This window comes from Melopsittacus undulatus, chromosome 1 (genome assembly GCF_012275295.1).
Source record: "Melopsittacus undulatus isolate bMelUnd1 chromosome 1, bMelUnd1.mat.Z, whole genome shotgun sequence".
NCBI classification, from domain to species: domain Eukaryota; kingdom Metazoa; phylum Chordata; class Aves; order Psittaciformes; family Psittaculidae; genus Melopsittacus; species Melopsittacus undulatus.
Window position 1 is genome coordinate 17,431,154 of NC_047527.1, and position 27,540 is coordinate 17,458,693.

Here is a 27,540-nt window from a genome sequence, read left to right on the forward strand (position 1 = left end):
CATGCAAGAGTTAGCTTTAAATATAGGCAGCAAAATATTTCAGTGAGGTAAAGAGGTTACAGAGGCTGCTGCACACAGAGAGGAGAACTCCTGGCAAAGTCCATTGAGTCCTTGTGTCGTGGTTTAAAACCAAATCCGCACAGTTTGTTCACTCACTCCCCCCCTTGCTCCCCCAACTCACGGAGAGTTAGGGAGGAGAATCCAAAGAATGTAACCCCCACGGAATGAGATAAGCACAGTTTAATAGCTAAGGCACAACACAAATCACTACTGCCATTACTAATACAAATAATAATGATAAAGCCAATAACAAGTGAAGAGAATACAACACCTCACCAGCCACCGACCCATAACTCACCCCACCCTACCCGGAAGAGCACTGAGCGATACCTCCTCCATCCCCTCCCGGTTTCTCCCAGTTACATTGTGGGCATGACGGGCTATGGTATGGAATACCTCTTTGGCTAGCCTGGGTCAGGTGTCCTGTCTCTCCTTCCTCCCGGCCTCCCCTCCTCCCTGGCAGAGCATGAGCTCAGAAAAAAAGGCCTTGAACAAACCAAACATTTGAGCAGTAACTCAAAACATGCTTGCTATCAGCAACTGTTCTCAGCCCGAAAGTCAAAACACAGCACTGCACCAGCTACCAAGAAAGAGAAAAATGACTGCTACTGCTTAAACCAGGACACTTTGTAAGGAGCAAGGTAAGTTTCTTGAACAGCACCCTTCTATCTCATTGGCAAGCCATGAGTCTTATTCCCGGTCACATTAAGCCATGAGAAAGAAAGATTTGATTCTGTCTCTTCTAGCCTCTGTTGTCTCTGTGGACTGAGCATTTACTAAGAGCAAAGTGTTCAAGAAGAAAGGTTTTTGGAAATTCATACCATGTTCTTAAATTCTCATAGAAAAGTGTTTCCATGAGTATCCCAAAACTAGGAAATAATTTTTTTAAAAATATGTTTTCAGTGACATAAAAAAACCAATGGCTTATAAGTAGCTATCCTGGAATAACAGATGATTACTGAATAAATAATAATGTTTTCTTATAGAACCACTGTTAATATTTCTAAGATGTGCTAATAAATAAATGTCTTTCAGTAAAAAAAGGTCTTTCAGTGCTAACATTATTTAAAAAAATCTAGGCTACTGTAAGTCATCAATATGCATCATATCTTTGGAAGAATTTGAAGCAGAGGTATTGCAATTATTTCCCCAGGATTCTGTGGGAGTAAAGCATTAATAATTAAAAAAAAAAAAAACAACAAAAAAAAACAAAACAAAAAGAAAACTTAGTGATTTTGCAATTATTTAAAAATGTTGTAAACCAATCAACTTTTGTTGTGGTTTTTAACCGATTTGGTAACTAAGCATGAGCCCCCCCCCCCCCCCCCCCCGTGTTGGGATAGGGAGAGAATCAGAAGGGTAAGAATGAGAAAACTCATGGATAAAAATAAATACAGTTTAATAGGTAAAGCAAGAGCTTTATACACATGCAAAGCAAAACAAGAAATTCATTCACTCCTTCCCATGGGCAGATAGGTGTTGAGCCATCTCCAGGAAATCAGGACTCCATCATGTGTAAAGGTTAATTGAGAAGACAAACACCATCACTCCAGAAGTCTCCTCTTCCTTCTTCTTCACCCAGCTTTACATGCTTATCATGATGTCATATAGTATAGAATGTGCCTGGGATCGGTGGGATCAGCTGTCCTGGCTTTGTCCCCTCACATCTTCTTGTGCCCTCTCCTGCTTACATTCTGATGGGATGAGGAGCAGAAAAGGGTTTGACTCTATAAACACTGTTCAGCAGTGATTAAATATCCGTGTGTGATCAACACTCTTTCAAGCACAAATCCACATGTAGCCCCATATTAGCTATATTAAAGAAAATAATAGAATCATAGAATCATAGAATCATAGAATCATAGAATCATAGAATAGTTTGGGTTGGAAAGGACCTTCAAAAGTTTTCCTGGTTTCAGCTGTAACAGTTATTTTTCTTCCTTGTAGCTTAATTTTCCTTCTTAGTAGTGTTTATTTTCTAATTTTGTATCTCTCACCTTGTTATTTCCATAACTAGTATTAGTCTTATTAGTATTAGTACTATACTGTACTTATTAAACTGTTGGTATCTCAACCCGTGGGTCCTATATTCTTTTAATTCTCTTCCCCATCATGCCAAGTGTAGTGAAGCTATCAGCTTCAGAACATTTCTTCTATTGCTCTAGATTATATAACCAAAAATAGTCTAAGTTTATGTTATTACATGAAAAAAAAACCCAACCAAACTAGTATAGAATCATAGAATCATAGAATAGTTAGGGTTGGAAAGGACCTTAAGATCATCTATTTCCAACACCCCTGCCATGGACAGGAGCAGCTCCCACTAAACCATGTCACCCAAGGTTCTGCCCAACCTGGCCTTGAACACTGCCAGGGGTGGAGCATTCACAGCTCCCCTGGACAACCCATTCCAGTGCCTCACAACCCTTGTAGCTGTGCCTGGGATTGTCCTGACCCAGGTGGAAGACCTTGCACTTCACATGGCTAAACTTCATGAGGCTAGCATCTGCCCACATCACAAGAATGTCAAGATCCCCCTGGAAGGCATTCCTTCCCTCCAGGGTATCAACTGAACCACACAGCTTGGTGTCATTGGCAAACTTGCCTATGACTTGCATATGTCACAGTACAAGTGTGAGACAGTGAACTAAAAAAAAGGTGTCTTTTCCAGGATGCATGGTATGTTAATTGGTGCTGTCTCAACTCAATGCTGTTCTTATTATCAAAGTGTCTGTTTTCACCAGAGTTTGAGAACTAATTGTGACCTACAGATGTTAGCATATCAATGTCCTCAAATAAAACTAAATAACACAACGCTCAGTAATGTATTTTTATCTTGAAACATTCATCTTAAATGAACTGAACTGCAGTTCTCTTTCATCAGTGATTTAACATATTGCCTTGAAATTCTTCCATTATACTGGCTAGGGTCTCAAAGAATCCTCAAGTGAACAATGTTATTTAAGCTTTGTAGTAACAACAAAAACTATTCAGCTCACACTTAATCACAGAGATGCCACAAATTTAGCTAAAATGCCATTACTGCATACAGTACAAAACAGTTATATCTCAGAAAATTTGGCATTACATATACAGAAACATCATTAGACTTAAATGATTACCTTGGCAGAGTTTTGGAGCAGGACATTCACTAAGATGTGTATTGGCTAACAAAATAGGCTCTGTGTGAGTCTATATAGCATTCAATAGTTTTGACTTTTTCAGGCAATTTTATGCAAACATATCAAGATGTACACAATACAGTCTATATGCTTGTCATGGTTTAAAACCCCACCTCAGTCTCCCGCAGTACCACACACCCCTTTTTTCCCCCTGCCCACGTCCCCACTCCTGGAGGGATGGGGAGGAGAACCGGAGGAATACAACTCCCACGGATTGAAATAAAACCAATCCAGCAATTAAGGTATAACACAAATCACTACTGCTACCACTAATAAATCAATGTTAGAGGAAATAAACAAGGAGAGAGAATACGATACCACCCACTGAAACGAGCCCAACCCGGAAGCAGCTAACACCCCCCCTTCTGGCCAACTTCCAGTTACCTCCCCGAGCATGATGTGCTGTGGTATGGAATACCTCCCCGACTAGCCCAGGCCAGGCACCCTATCTCTCCCTCCTCCTGGCCTCCCCTTCTCCCTGGCAGAGCATGAGCTTAGAAAAGGCCTTGGACAAAAACCAAACATTTAAGCAGTAACTCAAAAACGTATGCGTCACCAGTAACCGCTCCCAGCCCGAAAGTCAAAACACAGCACTGCACCAGCCACCAAGAAGGAGAAAAAATGACTGCTACTGCTGAACCCATGACAATGCTTTCCCTCTTACAGTGGCTTTGTTACCTGTACAACTGTTAAAATAAGGAGTTCCAGCCATACCCTACCATGAATCTTTCTACCTAGAACATGACCTCCTAGATGCTTCACTATTTCCTCAAATTAAAGGTGTCAGACATAATTTCATGAACTTGCTCCACTTTATCGACACTGTAATTATGTTTGCTATTGTAATTCCCAGTCCCAAAGTCATTCCCAGCTTCATTCCTTCTCTCTACCCAAAACTTTCTTACATCTTGTGCCTGCCAAGTTCTGCCCTCTCTGTCCTGTGATCTGGTCCACACCCCATGGGTTATATGTTTGTTAGATATATTTGCTTTCCCAGGTGGCTCAAATGCCCTATCTGAAAACAGGGGAAGGCTGTCATTCAACTGTTTGTATCTCTATGAAAATAAAATGGGATATTTATGCACTTCTACAGATGAAGGTGGGCAAAATACTTGAATAAGCTAACAGGAAGAGATAGAGAGATGCTTTTATAATTTTTGCCTGTCTTGCAGTCTTGGCTACTTAATTCAATGAGAGATATCTCCAAGGCTGGGATTTGAAATCCTGTAAAAGCACTAGAAATTACTGTTGTCCCATCATGATGGTGGTGCAGCTGCTACAGATCTGAATGAGAAAAACTCAACACAATGGTCAGATCCTCTATTTTATATGTGATCACTGAAATGTATGAATTCTGATATTAATCAAAAAAACCCTCAAAAATTATCTTTATTTTGTTTGAATTCATGACTGAGTTAAGCTTTTCAGCACCATTGTCCTAGGTTCAGCTGTAACAGTTATTTTTAATCTTTCTTAGTATTTGGTGCAGTGCTGTCTTTTTTACCTTAGTCTGGGAACAGTACTAATAAAACAGTTATGTTTTAGCTGTTGTTAAGTAATGTTTACTCCGATCAAGGACTTTTCAGTCTCGTGCTCTGCCAGTGAGGAGGGGAAAGAAGAAGCCAGGAGGGAGCAGAGATAGGACACCTGACCCAAACTAGCCAAAGAGGTATTTCATACTAGAGCACATCATGCCCTGTATATAAACTTGGGGGACTTACTCAGAAGGCCCAGACTGCTGCTCGGTCTGGGCTCAGTATCAGTCAGCGGGTGATGAGCAACTGTATTATGCATCATAGAATCATAGAAGCATAGAATAGTTAGGGTTTGAAAGGACCTTAAGATCATCTAGTTCCAACACCCCTGACATAAGTAGGGACACCTCACACTAAAACATATCACCCAAAGCTTCATCCAACATGGCCTGAACACTGCCAGGGGTGGAGCATTCACAACCTCCCTGGGCAACCCTTTCCACTGCCTCACCACCCTAACAGGAAAGAATTTCTTCCTTATACCCAGTCTAAACCTCTGCTGTTTAAGTTTCAACCCATTACCCCTTGTCCTATCACTACAGTCCCTAATGAATAATCTGTCACCAGCACCCCTTCAAATACTGAAATGCTGCTATGAGGTCTCCACGCAGACTTCTCTTCTCCAGGCTGAACAGCCCCAACTTTCTCAGCCTGTCTTCATATGGGAGGTGCTCCAGTCCCCTCATCATCCTTGTGGTCCTCCTCTGGACTTGTTCCAACAGTTCCGTGTCCTTTTTATGTTGAGGACACCAGAACTGCACACAATACTCCAAGTGAGGTCTCACAAGAGCAGAGTAGAGGGGCAGGATCACCTCCTTTGACCTCCTAGTCATGCTCCCTTTGATGCAGCCCAGAACACGGTTGGCTTTCTGGGCTGTGAGCACATATTGCTGTCTCATGTTCATTTTCTCATTGACCAACACCCCCAAGTCCTTCTCTGCAGGGCTGCACTGAATTTACTTTTTGCCCAACCTGTAGCTGTGCCTGGGATTGCTCCGACCCACGTGTAGCACCTTGCACTTGTCATAGTTAAACTTCATCAGCCCACCTCACAAGTGTGTCAAGGTCCCTCTGGATGGCATTCCTTCCCTCCAGCATATCAACAGAACCACACAGCTTGGTGTCATCGGCAAACTTGCTGATGGTGCACTCAATCCCACTGTCCATGAGATTCTGTGATTCTGTGAACGCTTTGCACAAGTCCAGGTAAATCACTTGTGTTTATAATTTTTTTTTCCCTTTTTCCCTTTTAGTTTTATATTCTTTCCCCTTGTTACTTCCCTTATCATTATTAGTATTATTGGTGTTTGTAGCAGTAGTGGGTTTGTATTGTACCTTAGTTACTGGAATGTTCTTGTCTCAACATCTTTTCAATTATCCTTCCCATCCCTCTGTGAGTGGCAGGGTAAGAAGGTGGGGAGTGAGAGAGAAGCTGCATGGTTAAATCTAAAAAATGTGTATACATATATCCAATTTTTTCTCAAAAAAATTCAATGTGTCTTTCACCTATTTCCTAAACAGGCCCTGCCAGTCCTCCAGCTTCCCCATGGGTGGCTTTATGTCTTTCTGCAATGACAAGAATATAAAATATGCGTTGTTCAACACTTTTTTCTTCAAAAAGGCAATAAATCCTTACACCTCCACAAAAAAAAGTATGAAGTTACTCTAAGAAAGCAAAACAACATAAACCTCTTTGCACAGTCCCAAAGGAACTCAAAGCTTTTTTTAATGAGGCCAAGAAAGAAGGATAGGAACTTGTCAATTTTTTCAATTGCAATGAAAAGAGAAGTAAAGGAAAATTTTTCATTCATCAAACTGAATCAGTTGATTTTTACAGCAATATATATTAGCTGAAGTCATAATGGGAAAAAAATGGCAGTGATCCATGCATGCCGGAACACAAGGTTAGTGAAAAACTTCTGATCAGCCTTTCTAATAGATAGGTACAAACTACTCAGTGTGGGAATGAAACTGGAAAAGTTGTCTTTCTAGGTGTGACATTGAGGCTAAAACCCTTGAAAATAAGCCAAGGAAGGAAGACAAGATTAAAGTCAGTAGTTGTGCAAAACTTTTACTTGTATGAATTAGAGATTGTAAATTACATTTTACTAAAGCAGAATGTTCAGCAATTATGCAATTTAACAAAAAGATAAAAATTCAGAAACAAGAAAGTTACCTGTGTTTTTCTTCAAGAGTAAATGAAAGAATTGCACTTAGTTCTAAATAATTGGTACTAGCCTTTAATAGACTCATATATTTTGATTTTCAGGGCTTTAAAACAGCCTTGGATCTTACACATGTGTGAAATATTAGAGGGTTTTGGACATACTTAAACAGTTGATAGCAGTGATTTCATAACATTTTTCTATAGACAGGTCCTTACATATCTGGAAACAGGTTAGAGAATAATGATCAACAGGTCAAATTCGATGGGGTCCTCATGCAGCTTGAAATATTTTTTAGTCTTATTCAGTTTGTCATCTGTCTATTTATTTATGCCTATATTCTCTCTTATGCAGTTCTGTAGATTTTTTTATGATTGTGAGAAAAGAGGAAAAATTGAGGCTAAATTCAAATTAAGATCTTGCTTGAAGATCAAAACAATTACACTATGCATTAGGGAAAGAAAATTTCAGGAATATGCAACCTCACTGTAATGACAATGAGTTTATTATCTTTTATACTTTTAGAAATTTGAGTTCTGGTTTACAGATTAAGCCTTTTTAAATATTACGTGTGTATAAAAACCAGAAAGTTTGTCAGGACCAGTAGAAGTTTTACCCTCCACCCCCAAATCAATTCCAATATTTCTTCTCTTAATAAAGTAGATGTATTTATTTATTTTTTTTTTAAATTATGTTAATTTTACCAATATTTAGAGTCTTTTAATTTTTAAGTTACTCAAGCTATGTGAGTTACCATTTTCAGTCGTCTTGGATTATAATGGCTTTGGATACAAAAATATTTCTTACAAAAATATCTGCATAGTCAATCCTTTTGCTATTCACCTGCTGTTTCTTTGGTGGACTTTTAAGTGTCTATTAATGCATATCACAGAATACGAGGAACTTCTTGAAGAGGTAGAAGGTCCTTAGAGACATGAAATGGATGAAATTAAAAAAAAAAAAAAATCCCAGGAAAGCTTGGAGCCATACTATCCACTCTTTCATTCCTCTTACTCACAGAAATATCACATATCATCACACTAGCCCAATAAAGTCTTTCAAGAAAAATCCAAGTTAGCTGTTGAGTCATGTATTCAAAATCGTATTACAACCTTTTAAGTATATCACTTTTATGGAATTTCCAGCTAAGGCAAACTTAATCTAGTGCCTGCCCACCAACATTTACTTCTCAAAAGCCATGCCTCATTTGTACCTTCTTATCCTCCAAATTAAAACTGAATAATACTATCTATGTAATACTGGGATGTGTTACATATACCACAGCAAAGTAGCAATAGATGTCACCACAGTAAAAGATTTTTGATGCATAAACATACAGTTCTCTTTTAATTATTCTTTACTTACACATGTTCCTGTAAGTAGCTTACAATAAAAATAATTGCAGTGCACTGTTTTTCTTTTGAAAATTCTCATCTAGACATGGGAACAAAGATATTTCTTTGTAAATAGAAATAATTTTATAGATTTATTTTTTTTTAAGATCGCATTCATTGGTGTCTGTCATGGGTTCAGCCGTGGCAGTCATTTTTCTCCTTCTTGTAGCTGGTGCAGTGCTGTGTTTTGACTTCTGGGCTGGGAACAGTTGGTTGGTGGCGGGCATGTTTTGGGGGTATTTTTGTTCGGAGCTTTTTCTGAGCACGTGCTCCAGCCAGGTGGAGGAGGGAAGGCCTGGAGGAAGGAGAGACAGGGCACCTGACCCAGGCTAGCCAATGAGGTGTTCCATACCATAGCACGTGATGCCCAGGATGCAACTGGGAGAGAGAGAGCTGGAGGGGTGGAGCTCTGGAGGAAAATGGAGGAGGGAGCACGCGGTGCTCAGCCGGGCAGGGTGGAGTGAGTTATGGGTTGGTGACTGGTGGGGTGTTGTATTCTTTTCGCTTGTTATTGGCTTTATCATTATTATTTGTAGTGGTAATGGCGGTGGTGATTTAGGTTATGCCTTAACAATTAAACCGTTCTTATCTCAATCCGTGGGGGCTACATTCTTTGGAGTTTCCTTCCTAACTCTCCGGAAGTTGGGGGATTTGGTTTAAACCACGACAGTGTCATATTATGGTACACCAATGATGAAATTAAAGCAATGTAATTGTGTAGTTATTGTAAGTTTATTGGGGTTTTTCTTGTTTTGTTTTTTTTTTTTTAATAGAAAGCAAGGAACCCATTCTACTTTAAACTGTACAACTTGGAGAATCAGACAAGGTTATGAAGAAATTCTTAAAACAGTCATAAAATAACAAAAGCTGTGAAGCAGTGAAACGGTCTGATCTGCAGTGTAGTTAAATAATATTGACAGAAGCACCAGTGCAACATAGCTGTCAGAAATCACTGTTGTAAGCAGATGGGTTAGGGATTTAACAGATATGGAGTATGTTCCAAATAGAAGCATCAATTTATGAGATTCTGACAACACTTTTTTTCTCTCCTTATTTTGACTCATTTTTGTCTCTGGCTACTCATAGTGTTTTCTGCAGACTCAAAGAGAAGAAAAACAGAGATAAATTCTCTGCACTGAATAAGGTCCAGCAAAATACTAGTCAGTTCAGAATAGCATTAGGAAATAACTGCTAACACAGACAAATATGAGAAAAAGGAAAATTATTTTTTGACAGCAAGATGTCTCCTTTCCAAGATAATACATGTTAATAAAGCAAATTATATTTCCATTCAAGCTTGTGTTTTGAGTCTTTTTTAAATCAATTCTGTGTGCATGCTAGCATGAATTGAGCATCTTTAACTGGAATTTAACCTCTGAAAATTTGCTATTTAGGAGTTTTCAAAAAATATGTTAAGTTTTGAAAGTTGCTCTGCAAGGAGATCCAGCTGGCAAAGATTTGAAACTCCCCATTATTTATGGTTAAATTATCTTTATTTATTATTAAGACATCCTATACAAAAGGCAACAGTCCTACAGTACCTTGAAATCTGTGCACTGAACTGGGTTTGTCTTAGACTATTTTTTTTTTACAAGACAGACTAGACACAACGTGGGCCTTCTCTGAAAGCTATAAGGAGATCTGGCTACCCTGGATTTGGAGAAGGCTGAGGTTCTTAATGAATACTTTGCTTCAGTCTTCACTGGCAAATGCTCTGGCTACACCACCGAAGACTTGGAAAGCAGATGCAGGGACTGTGAGAATGAAGACTTTAGGTCCACTGTAGGAGAAGATATGGTTCAAGACCATCCTCGGGCTATGGAACTGATGGACAGGGAGCAGTTGACATAACCTACCTGGACTTGTGCAAAGAGTACAACACTGTCCCATTGACATCCTTGCCTCTAAATTGGAGAGACATCAATTTGATAAATGGACCACTCAGTGGATAAAGAACTGGCTGGATGGCCGCATACAAGGAGTTGTGGTCAATGGCACAATGTCCAGCTGGAGACTGTGGAGAGTATTGCTAAAGACTGGCTACATGAACGAGGACATAGAGAAAGCGACATGTTGCAACTGATTCAGCTCTCGGACAGAAAAATACAAGGGAAAAAAGTACGTGAAGCCTGACATGAACCGAGGATGTAGAAAACTGTGGGTAAAGAAGCAAAAGTAGCAGTGCAAGCAAGAAGAAAGGAAACTGGGTTAAGACACAATAGTGAACTGTTGGCAAGTTCTGGAGACCAGGCTCTCATCCGCTTAATGTAACTAATTGTATCTTACTTGCTGCATGCTGCGCGGTAAATGTATCCACTAATACAGCAAGCTATTGATTATGTATTCAATACTAATACAGCCATTTATTGTGTATGTATCAAAGTATAATATACTAAGCTATTTAAGCAGACACAGGCACTCTTAACCAAAGAATGATTCTTACTATGCCAAAGAATGATGTAAGGCAGTAGAAAAAAAGGTATATAAACTCTGTTAACCCTGGCAATAAACAAGGCTTGTGGATCATCATCGGATGAGCTTGTCTCCCGTCGTTTTTCCACAGGAGACCAGTAATGAGTGGTGTCCCTCAGGGACTGGTGTTGGGAACAGTCTTGTTCAACATCTGTGTGACCTCGGCAAGTTTGCTGATGACACCAAACTGTGTTGTTCACTTGATATGCTGGAGGGAAGGAATGCCATCGAGAGAAACCCTACATACTTGTGAGGTAGGCAGATGAAGTTTAGCCATGCAAAGTGCAAGGTCCTGCACCTGGGTCGGAGCAATCCCAGGCACAGCTACTGGTTGGGCAAAAAGGAAATCCAGTGCAGCCCTGCGGAGAAGGACTTGGGGGTGTTGGTCGATGAGAAACTTAACATGAGTCAGCAGTGTGTGCTCACAGCCCAGAAAGCCAACCGTATCCTGGGCTGCATCAAAGGAGCATGACCAAAGGAAGGAGGTGATCCTGCCCCTCTACTCTGCTCTTGTGAGGCCTCCCTTGGAGTATTGTGTGCAGTTCTGGTGTCCTCAACATAAAAAGGACACGGAACTGTTAGAACAAGTCCAGAGGAGGGCCACGAGGATGATCAGGGGACTGAAGCACCTCCCATATGAAGAAAGGCTGAGAAAGTTGGGGCTGTTCAGCCTAGAGAACAGAAGTCTGCGTGGAAACCTCGTAGCAGCCTTCCAGTATCTGAAGGGGGCCTACAGGGATTCTGGTGAGGGACTCTTCATGAGCGACTGTAGCGATGGTACAAAAGGTAATGGGTTGAAACTTAAACAGCAGAGGTTTAGATTGGATACAAGGAAGAAATGCTTTACTGTTAGGGTGGTGAGGCCCTGGAACGGGTTGCCCAGGGAAGCTGTGAATGCTCCACCCCTGGCAGTGTTCAAGGCCAGGTTGGACAGAGCCTTGGGTGATCTGGTTTAGTGTGAGGTGTCCCTACTTACATCAGGGGTGTTGGAACTAGATGATCTTAAGGTCCTTTCCAACCCCAACTACTCTATGATTCTATGATTATACATGCTTTATCTTTTTTTTTTTTTTTAGGGGAAATATTTTACATTTTATTTTACCAAATTTTTTTTTTTTTTTAAATGATCAAAATTTCTGATCCGGGCAGCATATATTTAGCAATTTTTTTGTGTCTTTGAAAACATGTACTCAAAAAAAAATCATCTGTGGAAAAAGTTTGTATAGAAGATTTTCTCTCTTTTACTTGTATTTTAATAGCAGAGTAATAAAATGAGTGATGTCAACATGGAAATGGATGGGGACTTTTCTGTTTCTCAACTTACAGTATTACCAGTATCTAAGAGATACCTCCAGAATGTAGGATGCTTCATGCTACAGTAAAATGACAGTCAAGTGTTATAATCAGCATAATCTGAAACGGCAGAACACAGCAAAATATTCTTGTTCCCTCAGGCCTTAGATATGGTGGCACTGAAGAAAGGACAGCTCTTTTTAGATTGCCTTCCCCAATACTTAGCTTTGTCACTCTAAGTCTAGAACTTAATACATGTTATCTATCTAAAATGCAAGAAAACTTGAAGAAATTGAGAGATCACCAACGGAGGCATTAGATTAAATTCCACTTTTCTGAGGGCAACTGAAGACTGAGCAATCAGTGCATCAGATTGATCAGCCTGAATGAGTCACACAAGGACCGGTGAAAGATCTGATTATGCTAGGCTGCCGCCAAGGATTCTGCACAAGAAGGCTGTCTAGTTTTGTATTTGATGGATGAAAAGAAGAGGAAAGGAAAAAGACTGTTACAGAAAAAAGGGTTAGTGATGAGCATCTGTGCATATATCATTGCTGTACTGCAGATGTTTCTGAAAGGCAGACACCCACTCTTAGCCTGTGTTTGTGAGACATAACTTTAAATTATGCAGCCCTCATTCCAAACCCATTAAGGGTGGAATAAGGCTTGCAGCCATATCAATAATCCAAGTTAATATTTTCATAAATTTACATCAATTATTAGGAGTCTGCTCTTAAAAATGGCAAAACGAGACTCTCAAATTGCAGTATAGTGGGTAAAGAAATAATCAGGATCTGGCTAACTGTATCTACAAGGCAAGTTAGAAAAAGAATATCTAAAGCAATTGCATTCCTGGCTAACAGGGAAGTTTAAAGTAAAGTGCATGCCACACTAAAGAACAAGCCTCAAAGTAGATACAAATGTTAAATGCATTATTTTATTGTGGGATTTAAAAGGTGACATCATTGGTTACCTTGTTACAGCTGGATTCTTGAACTATTATATAAAACCAATATAGGAAAACAGAGAATAGATTTGAATGAAGAATCATGAGATGAGTTGGTATGTCATGCATATTATCTGCCAGAATTATGGTGTTGAAGAAGGAAGGGAAGAAAATGTCTGTTTAAACAAAGCATGGGATACTGTCCTAGGTTTTAACAAAAGATCTTTACAGAATACAAATGGGTACCCACATTCCCTGCAACTCAGACTTGAAAAGGTGATTGTGACTGGTGGTTTGTTGCTGAAGAAGAAGAAATTAAAAATATATAGTATAACTTCCTAGAATTATTAGTATAGTCAGATCAATCTTCCATTTTACATTAGAAAAAACATTTAGATCAAGCCTTATTAGAGAACATAAAAAATAGTTAGCGCTGCTTATTGCTGATGCTTTGCACTTTGTACAGCATTACAAGTATTTTAGTTTACTAGATAAAGGGAATGTCTGATGTTATTATATCTTTATGCACTCTTTTCACAAGGTAGTTCCAGCCTGAAAAGACAGCTGACCAGGTTAATGAAATCAGCTCCAGTAGTGGGAGCTCTGTTTTAGCCCATCTTTTGTTTCTGAATAACGCAAGAATTCTGACAGTGTGGCAATCCATACACCAGCTTGTTTTGCTACTCTAAAACTTTCTTCTGAAAGTTCTGGAGCAAAAGATTTTTCAAAAATCTTGTCTGCTCTAGTCTTGGAAATACTAGGCTGATACTTCATGTAACTAAATGACTGTAAGTTTTTATTCTTAAATTGCATTCTTTCAGTTTAAAAGAAGTTGAGCATTTTTCTAATATCTGTCTCACTTCTCATAATAAAAGGCTATATAAAGAAAGTGGATCTGGAACTGGGACACCTTCTTCATGTTCCAGCACCTAGAAACTGGGAAGCCCAAAGGAACCTACCCTACATAAAAATATGGAATTTCTCTGCAAAAGATTTTGTAGATGTTGTTCTTTTGTTTGGTTTGGGTTGTTTTTGTTGGTTTTATTGTTTGTTTTTTTTTTTAGAATCACAGAATCATAGAATAGTTAGGGGTGGAAAGGACCTTAAGATCACCTAGCTCCAACCACCCTGCCATGGGCAGGGACACCTCACATTAAACCATGTCACCCAAGGCTCTGTCCAACCTGGCATTGAACACCGCCAGGGATGAAGCATTTACAGCTTCCCTGGGCAAAAAGTTTTAAGGAAATATTACTCAGTAATATTGCTTAGATTTTTGTCTGACTGTTTTTTTTTTCCTCAGGAAAAAGAAAAAAAAAAAATCTTTCTTCTTTGTTGTTTTAATTAGCTTCTTGACATTCATGTGACTTTCGATACTTCAGAAATAAATAGCAGATAACAAAGCAAAAGAAATAACTGAAATTAAATTTCAGTGTCCAAAAGCATGAAAAAGCTTAAGAGACTGTGCATTTAGTCTGGAAGATATGTTTGTGAGATTCTTTTTATTTCTTGAAGTGAAGAAGATTGTCACCGAAGCACACCTTACAATCTAAAAAAACCCCTATATGTGAATACTTTCCCTTCTTCCTCACCACTTGCACAATGGTCAACATATTTGAAAAATTAATAATCCAAAGCAACTGAAGCAAAATCAGGTGTATTTCATAGCTAAAAACATGCAAAAGAATCAAAGGTTGTATAGAATTACTTGTTTAGAAGTTTGGCACAAGTACAGAAAGCATCTATTTGTGAAGTGACAGAAGATATATTTTCTAAATTTTTTACAGTTCACTAGTTATTTTATTGTCTGTCTGTCCTTCTCATCTGATTTGTTCTTTCTGAGTTGCAGTAATGAAAGAGGAGCCCTTGGTATTAGGTATTGAGTTGAATGCCAGCAGCCTTTACAATTTAACTTCAGAGTCAGTGAGGAACTAATGCAACACTTATTTTGGCTTGCATTGTATCATCTCCTGTCAATAGGACCCAACAGATATAACCAAATAGGCATAAAAATATCAACAAAATGTGCTGCATACTGCATAAACATGTGACAAACTGATCACCTTTATAAACATATCCAGGGCCTTGGCAGCCTTTTTCAGATATACTCAAAAGAATGATTTAAGGCAGAAGGTAAGCCTCCCTGTCCTACTAAGACAGTAAGCCTCCTGCTGTCCTCACATACACATGCTTGACAAGCCAGAGATCTAATCATTTTGGAGTTTTGTGCAAAGCTCAAGCCGTTTTAAGAGAATGTATTAGGAAGTAAAGCTCAGTGGAGTCCTGTCCAAGTAGAACCATGTGGACACACCTCCTTGATTTTTATAGAAACCCTATTCAGCTGCTCCACAGAAGGCCACTTGTGACTTTAAAATATGATTTGGTTTTGAAATTCAGGAAGGTAAAATGTATAAAAAGTTTAAGGTAATGAAACTACAGCAAGTCTCAGGGCATAGAAGCATATTGTGACATTGATGGGCTCCTCTCCAATATCTGTAAGAGAACTGGTAGGTAATTTTCAAGCTGGCACCAGTGAACATTTAGAAGCAAGTTATAGTTTATGGTCATGAGAAATAAGATGGCAAGATATGTGTGGAGTGGGGATAAAATAATTAAAACAAAGGAACTTCAGCATACAGTAATGTTACTAACTGTTCCTCAAGGTAAAAAAAAAAAAAAAAAAAAAGAATATTCCTGCTTCAGGTCAGAGAACCTGAATTATTGAGTAAAGCATACTATTAATTTTATCTTTTGCAATGTTTCTTTTCTTCCCTTAATAGACAATAACGAGTCATCTCTGACAGCTGGTGGAGTTACAGGATCCAGATAAATGTTTCCCAGTTTGCAACTTGGCTACAACAGGAGAACATGACATGAAAAATAAATGAATATAGGAAAATGCATAACACTAATTCTGTGAAGTCTAGCATACTCTTCTCTACAGAACTTCTTTTTCTTCAAAATAAAATGGGAGCTTTAAGCATAATTTTACATAATATGACTATAAAATATATTTTACTTTTTTTTTTTAATTTATGAATTGTGAAAGGTTTTGGTAGTGATTCTTTCAAATTGATAATCATTAGTATTTTATTGGTGTTGTACCATTATCCAAACCCACTTTCTTCAGTTTTTATGAGTTTAGGTTGATTGCTGATTCATCAAAGTAGATCTGTCCCATTAGAACTAAATGAAAGAGTGAAATTAGAGCTACTGCTAAATTTTCTTTACAGTTCTTTGTTCTCTGTTCCAATGTGAACTGTCAGGTACCTCTTCTCTCAATTGCTTTTGTGAGGACCACAATATAGAAAGGGTCAAGATATCACTTAGAATTAATAATTAAGCTATATCTTTGAGAAAAGAAAGGTTAGCTTAAACATGTAAAAATAAACCATGTTATTCCTGGATCACCATTACACATGCTGAACCAAAGAAATCTGAATTCAAAAAGGAATGGGTGATGGTTAATATTTAAAACACAAATCAAAGCTGGAACTTTAATTACTGTAAAATTGTGTCATTGTCTGGTTTGTATCCCAGACCACAGAATGAAATGGACACAAATGAATATGACATTTATTTAATATATGGCTATTTGTCTTCTTAATGCATATTTTAACATAGGAACTATATTCAGTAATGAATTTAGTATAATTACTGTTATTAGCAGACAAGAACCATGTAATTTTTTAATTACCAGATATCACATTGGTTTTTGTATCATTGTGATAAAGCTTTAGGTGATGCTTCTTGTATTAGTGTATAGATCTTTAGATAAAGATAGTGTCTTATTTATTTATCAATAATTTATTCTTTTCTCTTCAACAAAATACTTAGGCCACTCAATGTTATGTTAAAAAAAAAGTTTCGTAAGGGCACATTTCATTCTATTTCAAACATATAAATTAATTCAGAATCTACAAAAACCGTTTCAGTTTTATATTAAATTAGTTGGTTTGCTTAAACATTTTTTTTTTTTTTTTACTTTCTGTTTCACCTCAAGTTTAGAGAAAAAAGTCCTTTTAAGTAGTACTGGAAACAACTGAGTTGTTGTTGTGAGATCCTCCAGTGAATTGAAAAATCCATTATTTGCTCAGCACTTTATTTTTTTGTACAGGTATTTGTATTGGCTGCTAAGCAGAGACCACAGTACAGCAGGAAGTTATCAGCAATATGGTGGAAGATACAATAATCACCCTTTCATTTTTCTTGATATATCTTAATCAGAAGCAGGTTAAAATGCTTTTTTGGACTTACCAATAAGTCAAAAAGACATGATTTATAACTGGAGTATTTTCTTATGTCAGATGTCTTAAAAAAATAGAAGAAATGTGATTCCACTGTCACTCACAAACTCCTCTGATAACACTCAGGAAGCTATAAATAACATTATTTACAGGCCAGTGATAGTTTTATGCTAGTGATAATTCCATTAGCAATGGAGATAGATAAATTTATACTAAACATGCTGTTTCTTGGTGATTCTATACAAAAGATGCAAGTGCCCTTCAGCAGCTGCATATGACAGCTGTTAATCACTAGAAGGACAAACAAGTATAAACTGGAAAATTATATTTTAAAGTGTATGGATTATTTAAAGCCTTTAAACAGACAGGGGCCTAACAGCCAAAAAAATGAGTTTATAGTGTGATGCAGTGACTGAAAAAGAAGTCACTCTATGAAAGTGTAAACTCAAGTAGGGCAGTACAACTGAGACAACTACCCATTTGTGGCACCATTTTCTAAAACAGTGATGAAAAAACTGAGAAATATGCTCAGACTAATGCACTACCTCTACTATCTGCCTCATGATAGAAGTCTAAGGAGGCTGAATAGGAGCCTAATGCTTTACTGCTGTACAGTGACAGCATAAATAGATTACTTTCTTGTTAATTCAGCACTCAGCACAATTTTCTCATTAGACTGAACTGTTTTTGGCAAGAAGTTTTAAATCCCACCTGGGGTATTTTACATGCACATCACAAATGACACATCTTTTCTTCTACCATAATTCTTACTGTGTTTTTTTACTGTTAATTAGTATGATGAACAAAAATGAGAAGGCTAAATTGTTAACAGAAAAGTTTATCTCATAATAAATTTTAAGTGAAAATCTTCTGAATGCAAAGCTGAGATACCTGAAATGTGGTCAATAAGTTTGATAAAACTATGGTTTATGCATTACTAATAGCTGTGTGTTTTCTTTTTTCTTTCTTTTTTTTTTTAAAGAAATATGCATTTATATCCTCAAAAGGAGGTCAAAACAACTACAGTACAAATAAAAATACAAAGCTTAAACCATCTTACACAGGCCATGCAGAATTTATACTGGTAAACATTTGGGCACATCTACAAGGCTATGATATAATAGGCATCACCGAAACATCATGGGATGGCTTCTATGACTGGAGTGTTGGAATGGAAGGTTATAGCCTTTTTAGAAAAGAAAGGACCGACAGGAGGGGAGGGGGAGTTGCCCTTTATGTTAGGGATAGGCTGGAGAGTATAGAACTCTCTGGGGACAAGTGATCAGTTAACAGAAAGTTCGTGGGTCAGGGTTAAGGGGAAATCGGTGATGGGAGGCATTACTGTGGGGATATGTTACAGACCACCTGATCAAGAGGAACCTGTGGATGAAACACTGTATAGACAAAAAGGAAAAGCCTCACACTCGCAGGCACTTGTTCTCATGGGGGACTTCAACCACCCTGACATCTGCTGGGGCAACGGTACAGCCCGGCACAAACAATCCAGGAGGATTCTCCTTTCTGTGGAAGACAAATTCCTTCTGCAAGCAATAGAGGACCTGACAAGGAGAGGTGCCCTGCTTGACCTCATGCTCACCAACAAGGAAGGGCTCGTTGGAAATGTGACTCTCCCGGGAAGTCTTGGATGCAGTGATCATGAGATGGTCGAATTTGAGGTCCTCAAGACAGTGAGAAGAGCGTGCAGCAAGCTCACTGCCCTGTACTTCAAGAGGGCAGACTTTGGACTCTTCAGGAACCTCCTTAGTAAGGCTCCATGGGATTTAGCCCTAGAGGGCAAGGGGGCCCAAGACTCTTGGTTAATATTCAAGGATCACCTGCTACAAGCTCAGGAGTGTTGCATCCAGACCAGAAGGAAGTGCAGCAGGAGGGCCAGGAGACCCCCTTGGATGGATAAGGAGCTGCTGAGAAAAAAATCACAGAAAAAAAAGAGTCTTATAAAAGGTGGAAGAAAGGACAGGGGGCCTGGGATGAATACAGGGATGTAGTCAGGGTAGTTAGGGACCAAGTTAGGAAAGCTAAGGCCCAGTTAGAGCTAAACTTGGCAAGGGATGTTAAAGATAACAGGAGGGGATTTTATAGGTATGTAGCGGCTAAAAAACAGACTAGGGGCAACGTAGACCCCCTCTGGAAGCTTTTGGGAGAACTTGCTACACAGGAGTTGGAGAAGGCTGAGGTTCTGAATTACTTCTTTGCCTCGGACTTCACTGGCAAAGGCTCTGACTGCACCACCCAAGTCCTGGAAGGCGGATGCAGGGACTGTGAATATCTAGACCTTGGGCCCACTGTACGAGAGGATCTGGTTCGAGACCATCTTAAGAACCTGAACGTACACAAGTCCTTGGGCACCTCATGAAATCCATCCACGGGTACTGAAGGAGCTGATGAATGAAGTTGCTAAGCCACTGGCCATCATATTTGAAAAATCATAGCAGACTGGTGAAGTTCCCAATAACTGGAAAAAGGGAAATATAACCCTCATTTTCAAGAAGGGGAAAATGGATGTTGCAGTGAATTACAGACCAGTCAGCCTCACCTCTGTGCCTGGCAAAATCTTGGAGCAGATTCTCCTGTAAGGCATGCTAAGTCACATGAAAAACAACAAGGTGCTTGGTAATAGCCAGCATGGCTTCACTAGAGGGAAATCCTGCCTGACCATGGGGCTATGTAAATGACAGACAGGGTTAGAGCAGTTGATGTCATCTACCTGGACTTGTGCAAAGCATTTGACACTGTCCCACGACATCCTTGTCTCTAAATTGGAGTGTCATCAATTTGATAAGTGGACCACTCAGTGGATAAAAAACTGGCTGGATAGTCACATGCAGAGAGTCGTGGTCAACGGTTCAATGTCCTGCTGAAACCAGTAACGAGAGGTGTCCCTCAGGGATCAGTGTTAGGACCGGTCTTGTTTAACATCTTTGTCTGTGACATGGACAGTGGGATTGAATGCGCCCTCAGCAAATTTGCCGATGACACCAAGCTGCGTGGTTCAGTTGATACGCGGGAGGGAAGGAATGCCATCTAGAGGGACCTTGACATACTTGTGAGGTGGGCTGATGCCAGCCTCATGAATTTTAACCATTCCAAGTGCAAGGTCCTGCACGTGGGTCGGAGCAATCCCAGGCACAGCTGCAAGCTGGGTGGAGAAGAGACCTGAAGGAGCCGTGAAGAGAAGGACGTTGGTCAATGAGAAAATGAACGTGAGCTGGCTTCAGCGTGCACCTGTAGCCCAGAAAGCCAACTGTGTTCTGGGCTGCATCAAAAGAAGCATGACCAGCAGGTCAAAGGAGGTGATCCTGCCCCTCTACTCTGCTCTTGTGAGACCTCACTGGGAGTATTGTGTGCAGTTCTGGTGTCCTCAACATAAAAAGGACAGGGATCTCTTGCAACAAGTCCAGAGGAAGGCCATGAGGATGATGAGGGGACTGGAGTACCTCCCATATGAAGACAGGCTGAGAAAGTTGGGCCTGTTCAGCCTAGAGAACAGAAGTCTGCGTGGAGACCTCATAGCAGCCTTCCAGTATCTGAAGGGGGCCTACAGGGATTCTGGTGAGGCACTATTCATTAGGGACTGTAGTGATAGGACAAGGGGTAATGGGTTGAAACTTAAACAGCAGAGGTTTAGACTGGGTATAAGGAAGAAATTCTTTACTGTTAAGGTGGTGAGGTACTGGAATGGGTTGCCCAGGGAGGTTGTGAAAATACTCCATCCCTGGCAGTGTTCAAGGCCATGTTGGATGAAGCCTTGGGTGATATGGTTTAGTGTGAGGTGTCCCTGCCCATGGCAGGGGGGTTGGAACTAGATGACCTTAAGGTCCTTTCCAACCCTAACTATTCTTTGATTCTATTCTATGATTCTAGTTCCAGTATCCCTACAGTGTTGTCCAAGGCTCTGTCCAACCTGGCCTTGATCACTGCCAGTGGTGGATCATTCGCAACTTCCTTGGGCAACCCATTCTAGTCCCTCACCACCCTTAGAGCAAAGAACTTCCTCCTTATATCTTATCTAAACTTCACCTGTTTAATTTTGAACCTATTACCCCTTGTCCTATTACTACAGTCCCTAATGAATAGTCCCTCTCCAGCACCCTCATAGGCCCCCTTCAGATACTGGAAGGCAGCTACAAGATCTCTACGCAGCCTTCCCTTCTCCAGGCTGAACAGGCCCAACTTTCTCAGCCTGTCTTCATACAGGAGCTACTCCAGTCCCCTGATCATCCTCGTGGCCCTCTGGACCTGGTCAAACAGTTCCATGTCCTTTTTATGTTGAGGGCACCAGAACTGTACACTATACTCCAAGGGAGGCCTCATGAGAGCAGAGTAGAGGGGCAGGATCACCTCCTTCGATCTCCTGGTCACACCGCTTTGATGCAGCCTAGGATACGGTTGGCTTTCTGGGCTGCAAGTGCACACTGAAGCCGGCTCATGTTCATTTTCTCGTCGATCAACACCCCCAAGTCCTTCTCCACAGGGCTGCTCTGAAAATCTTCTCATAGAAGGAAAGTTCTTGTTTAAAAGGGGGACGCTGTGACTACTGTGCAAAATGCACAAATGATAACATAATCTATAGGAAGTGAAGCTTAGCTGTGATTAATGAAGGACACCCACCATGGTATGTCACAAATTATAATCTTGTTTTGTTCCACTTATTGAAGATAGTAAAAGTATGTATCAGGTCATGTTACTTACAGTGGTATTACATATGAAACTTAAGGAAAAGAGGAACATATATATACATCTGTCAGGTTAATTTATCCTTATCAACAGAAAGCAGTATGCAATTCCCTTTAACACAGTGGAACTGTTTTTGTAAACTAAGAAAGGGAAACACATGGAGGCTATGAAGAGACTGCATTGATATACTGAATGCTTGAACTTTTAATATTGAGAATATAGATAGTGGAATAATTAATCCACTTCATGAAAGCTAATTTTCCAAACTTTCTTTTGTCAGTTAAGCTCCAGAACTGTTATTTATGAATTTTTGCTTGATAGACTTATTTTTCAGAAATTCCAAGTCTATTAATCTCCATGAAAGCTATTGTTTTTAAAACCAGTAACTGATTAGAAGCTGTTTAAGAACTTTTTATTTGCCTGCTCCGTGGAAACTTGATCTATTACATAAAACATACACTTCTAAAGATCAGTTCAAGAGATGACTGAAAATATATTTTGAAATTCTTTAGAAAGCTCAGGGTTTACAGCCTTTATGACAAAAATTTTCAGTCTGAGTAGTAAATGCATACACAAGAAATATTTGCTAAAAAGTGAATTGCTAGTCCTAAACTCAGAAACAAGTGATGCAGAAGGATAATTCTGAGATTTTCTAACATGAAATCTGTTTATTTAATGAAAATATAAAATTAATAGAGTTTATCCATCTTTAAATCTCTTTTTTTTCAATACATTCAATATACATATACACACAGCACAAATATTGGTATTGCTAACATGATTTTATATTCAATGGCGTTTTATCAGTCATTCTAAAAGAATACCTTTTATTAAGTTTTAAAAAGGTGTTTGAAAGTAGTAAAAAAAATACAGTGCATTTCTGCTACCATTTTTTTTTCTGTAGAGTTTTTTACTTATTTTTTAAAATCAATTTACTCCTTTACTTGAGTGCTTTTCCTTATTCCACTTCTATATATCTGCAGTTCCACTGGGAGGAAAAACAAACTGTGGTTACAAGGAAAAAGCTGCAGGTCAAGAAACAGTACCACAAACATGTTTAGCATGTAAATCTCAGCATTTTAGGAGAAGCTTAATGAATTCTGGCAGCCAGTTGTTTTAGCTTCACAATGTTGAAGATAACCATATGCCTTTTTTTCTGTGAAGGGAACATAATGTCTTAAGGTCTTTTTTTTTTCCAATAGTGTGTGGATTTTTTTTCCCTCTTTTGTGGAAATGAGTGTATTTACAACATCACTTTGGGCATCTTCTATTGCCAGATGTCATTCATAACAAGGTCCCAGAAGGATCTGTCTCTTCCTTTGTTCTTTCTCCCCATAACCATTTTGTTAAATACCCCTCTTGTGAGCTCTCCCTTTCTAGCAACACGCAAGCTTTCACCAGATCCTCTGGACACTCTCCCATTTGTTTCTCTCCCAGCTGGAGCTGGATTCCTAAGTACTATAGCACACGTAACTCTCACATCCAAAATATATTTCATAGTGTCTGTTTCTTTCCTACCTCATTTCCCTGTCCCGAAGTGTTTGTTCTTCCACTTCACCCTTTTAAAAATATATTAAAATAGGTACAGATATTTAAATATGAATACATTGAATGAGTCTACACATCTTTTGAAGAATTAACTGCAGTAAGCTATATAATGTTGTAGACAGCTTGGGCTGAATACCTTGTTGATTTTCACTTTATGTAGCCAATTACATCTGTGTGCAGTAACTGCAGAGTAGTGAAAATTGTTATTTTTCTGTTTTAGTGAGGTTTTACATCCTCTTTGCTCTGATGTAAATAAATAAAGCAATGAAAAATAAGACACCTAACGTGGAACCTAACATACAGTTTATTTAGCAATAGGTGAGAGTTACCCAGGCAAAACTGAGATGTGGAAAGCGGGAGAAAGCCATAACACGTTGTAGTGTGAGAAGTACCACAGCAACTGTCATAAAAATCTAAAACTATTTCTGAAGCTTTTGATCCATCATGTTATAGCATTCTGCTCTTAATGTGTCACATTTTATTAGTCTCTAACTTACTTATTCATTTAGATTGGTGTGGAGTGCCCACAGGGCTCACCTGTGGCCTGAATAACAACAGATGTTAAGACAGAAATGTGAATACATACAGTGTGCATCAGTGGAACTCCCAAAGTTGTTTGGGAGGGTGCTGTTTGGGAGGGTATTTGACCATGTCCTGAGTTCAGCAGTAGCAGTCATTTTTTCTCCTTCTTGATAGCTGGTGCAGTGCTGTGTTTTGACTTTCGGGCTGGGAATGGGCGCTGATTGCAAGCATGTTTTGAGTTACTGCTCAAATGTTTGGTTTGTCCAAGGCCTTTTCTGAGCCTCATGCTTTGCCAGGCGAGGAGGGGAGGCTGGGAGGAAGGAGAGACAGGACACCTGACCCAGGCTAGCTAAAGAGGTATTCCATACCATAGCCCGTCATACCCAGGATGTAACTGGGAGAGTTGCCCGGAAGGGCTGGAGCTCTGAGGGGATGGAGGAGGTTTCAGTCGGTGCTCGGTCAGGCAGGGTGGGGTGAGTTATGGGTCAGTGGCTGGTGAGGTGTTGTATTCTCTTCATTTGTTATTGGTTTTATAATTATTTTTATTTGTAGTAGTAATGGCAGTAGTTATTTGTGTTGTGCCTTAGCTATTAAACTGTGCTTATCTCAACCCATGGGGGCTACATTCTTTGGATTCTCCTTCCTAACTCTCCGGGAGTTGGGGGAGCAAGGAGGGGGGAGTGAGTGCACAACCTGTGTGGATTGGTTTAAACCACGACAGACCAAAACTCATGTTAAAGGATATGATGACAATCAGATTAAGCAGTAACCTGAGAATCACAAAGAGACATTTGAAACAAAAGATTCAGCTTGAAAAGAGATATAAAAGAGGTATGAATATTTTAAAAGAACAGAGACACAGAGACCCACAGAAATTCAAGGTGTTTGAACCTGAACTAATGGGGTGTTTTCTCACTAGTGTGGGGATCATTGAGGTGTCAGGATATGTACAGGTTTGCCCAAAGCTGAAGCACCAACAGAAGGGGTGCTGTAGTAAGGGAGACTGCACCAAGGAGAGTGGATGCACTTGTAACTGCATGTGTGAGTGTGAAAAAACATTTCAGGATTAGTGATACAAGGATGTTGAGAAATTTGTGGGTAATACTAACATTTCATAAGAGCCTAATAAGTGATTTTTTCTGCAGAGTTGAGAATATTGATCTTGAATCTATAGTTCACTTATTTCTGATTAATTATGTGGCATTAGTAAGTCAACAAGCCACTTAGACTTGATTTAGTTTAAAAAATCTGAACTAAACAATACTTAGAAATCAAGTCTAGATGGCTTAGACTACATGAGACTTCCAGCCTCTTACACTCTCACCACCTTGTTCTGGGTAAAAAGTGAAACATTCTGTACACCTGAAGAAAAGAATCTGCTATTAGTCAGCTACTGTTTTCATATATGAATAACGATATAGCAAACATTTTTTGCTCACATATACGTCTAATGCTCATTACTTGTATGAATACAGAAATTTCCATTTCCATTTCAGAATATCGTAGCAATACCCTTCAAATTATTATACAAAAAAAAACTTCAGAATACCAATCTGTTTTTTGTGTTGTTATATTCATACTTCAAATGTCCTTCTATGTCCTCAGGTCAATAGTACAAGAAAAACACAGCTTTGGGAGGTTGTGATGTTCCATAACTGAGGTCTTCCCCAAGAGAATTACAATTGTTGTGGTGGTGAAGATCCCTTCCTGTTCACACTTGAGTATTCCTGAGCCTATTTTTATGTTTTCTTACCCTGACATGCTCCTTTCACACTGATTTCTGTCCCCTGCCTAGAAGGTGCACCACAGCCTTCCTCAAGTCCAAGGAAGCATATCTTGCAGTGGATTTTCCAGTCTTTCCTATCCATGGCCATTATAAATGTTCAGCTTAGGCCAGGCAATGGTCCTGTGAACACCAGGTCATTGGTGGCTCAAGATGGCAGCAACTCTGACCCAGGAATGCCCAGGGAAGTGCTGAGAGCTGCCTTGGCTTCCCAGTGAATGCTGTGGCTTTTTAGAAATAATGGCAGATATCACATTAGTGATATTAGAAAGAAGGAAACTGACCAGCTACTCCATTGTTTTAAAATTTTAATTAGCAAAATGATGTGATTTGGTGAAGATATCTAATTTTGTTGTGCTATTCAGATAGAAGTTGTAGAAAAAAATTCCTTATCCCAAGTTAATTTTGATATTTAAAATGCATGAAACTTCTTCGGTGCCTTAATCCAAGCATTATTTTCTTTTATACAGACTTCTTGTCAAATTTTAAAGTAAGAAATTCGACCCTAAAATGGAAAATATTTTCATAGAATCATAAAATTCTAGAATGGTATGGTTGGAAAGGCTGGAAAATGGTTGGAAAGGCCCTTAAGATCGTCTAGTTTCAACTCCCCTGCCATGGGCAAGGACTCCTCCCACAAAACCATGACATCCCTGATGAAGAGTACCTCTCTGGCATCCTTGTAGGCCCCCTTCAGATGCTGGAAAGCTGCTCTGAGGTCTCTATGCAGCCTTCTATTCTCCAGGCTGAACAGCCTCAACTTTCTCAGCCTGTCAGTATTCCATTTCCATTTCAGAAGATATGCATTTTACGATGAAAACTATCTGTTTCACAAAAAATTCTTTGCAAATTCTAGTAAAAGTACAAATATTTACAAGGAACACTTATGAAGGCACAAGCTAACAGAACAAGTGTCAAACTTAGGTTTTAGTTTGATGTGCTAAAAGTAAGATTGAATTTTTTTTTATTTTTGTTCAAATCTATGAGCTTATTTATCACCCCTTCTATTTGTTCAAAATCAGATCATTATCCCCAAAGTGGGCAAAAAACAACCAGAGAGAGATTATAAAAGAATGCCAGATATAAGCAAGCAGATAATGTTTAAGAAGAATAGTTATTACTTTATTCTGATTTCAAAGAAACATTTTTGTTAATATTTGTGACCATGACTGAAGCTCAAACCAGCACTAAAATTTGAAATTTCATTATAAAGTTTATATCTCATAGAATAAATGCTGGTGTTCTACATTACCTATCTTGAATCAGGATGTGCTAACTACTGTTTTCATATGAAGTTTGTCTTCAAAATACCATAAAAATCAAACGTAGGATCAACAGCAAGAAGAGCACATGGAAAGTATTGTGCTGATAATAACTTGTTTGGTTCTCTAAAGGGAATGTGAGAATTTATAGATAAGTTTTAGTTTCTTTTACATTACAAAATAGCACAGCTAACAGACTGCATTCCTTTACTGTTTCTCCAGTGTCTGACAAGCCCAAGCTCAAAACAGAGAGCCCTGGCCTCCCACCCCATTTGTGTAGACCAAAGAAAGTTTCTCTGTGTCGACTCCACATAAAATAATGCATCTTCCTAGTCTGATTAACAGTGGCTTTAGCTACTTTCTCTTTATAGCCCAATGCTGTGCTGAGGGACAGAGTCCACTCAGAATTAACTCAGAATATTTACTTCTGAAACCT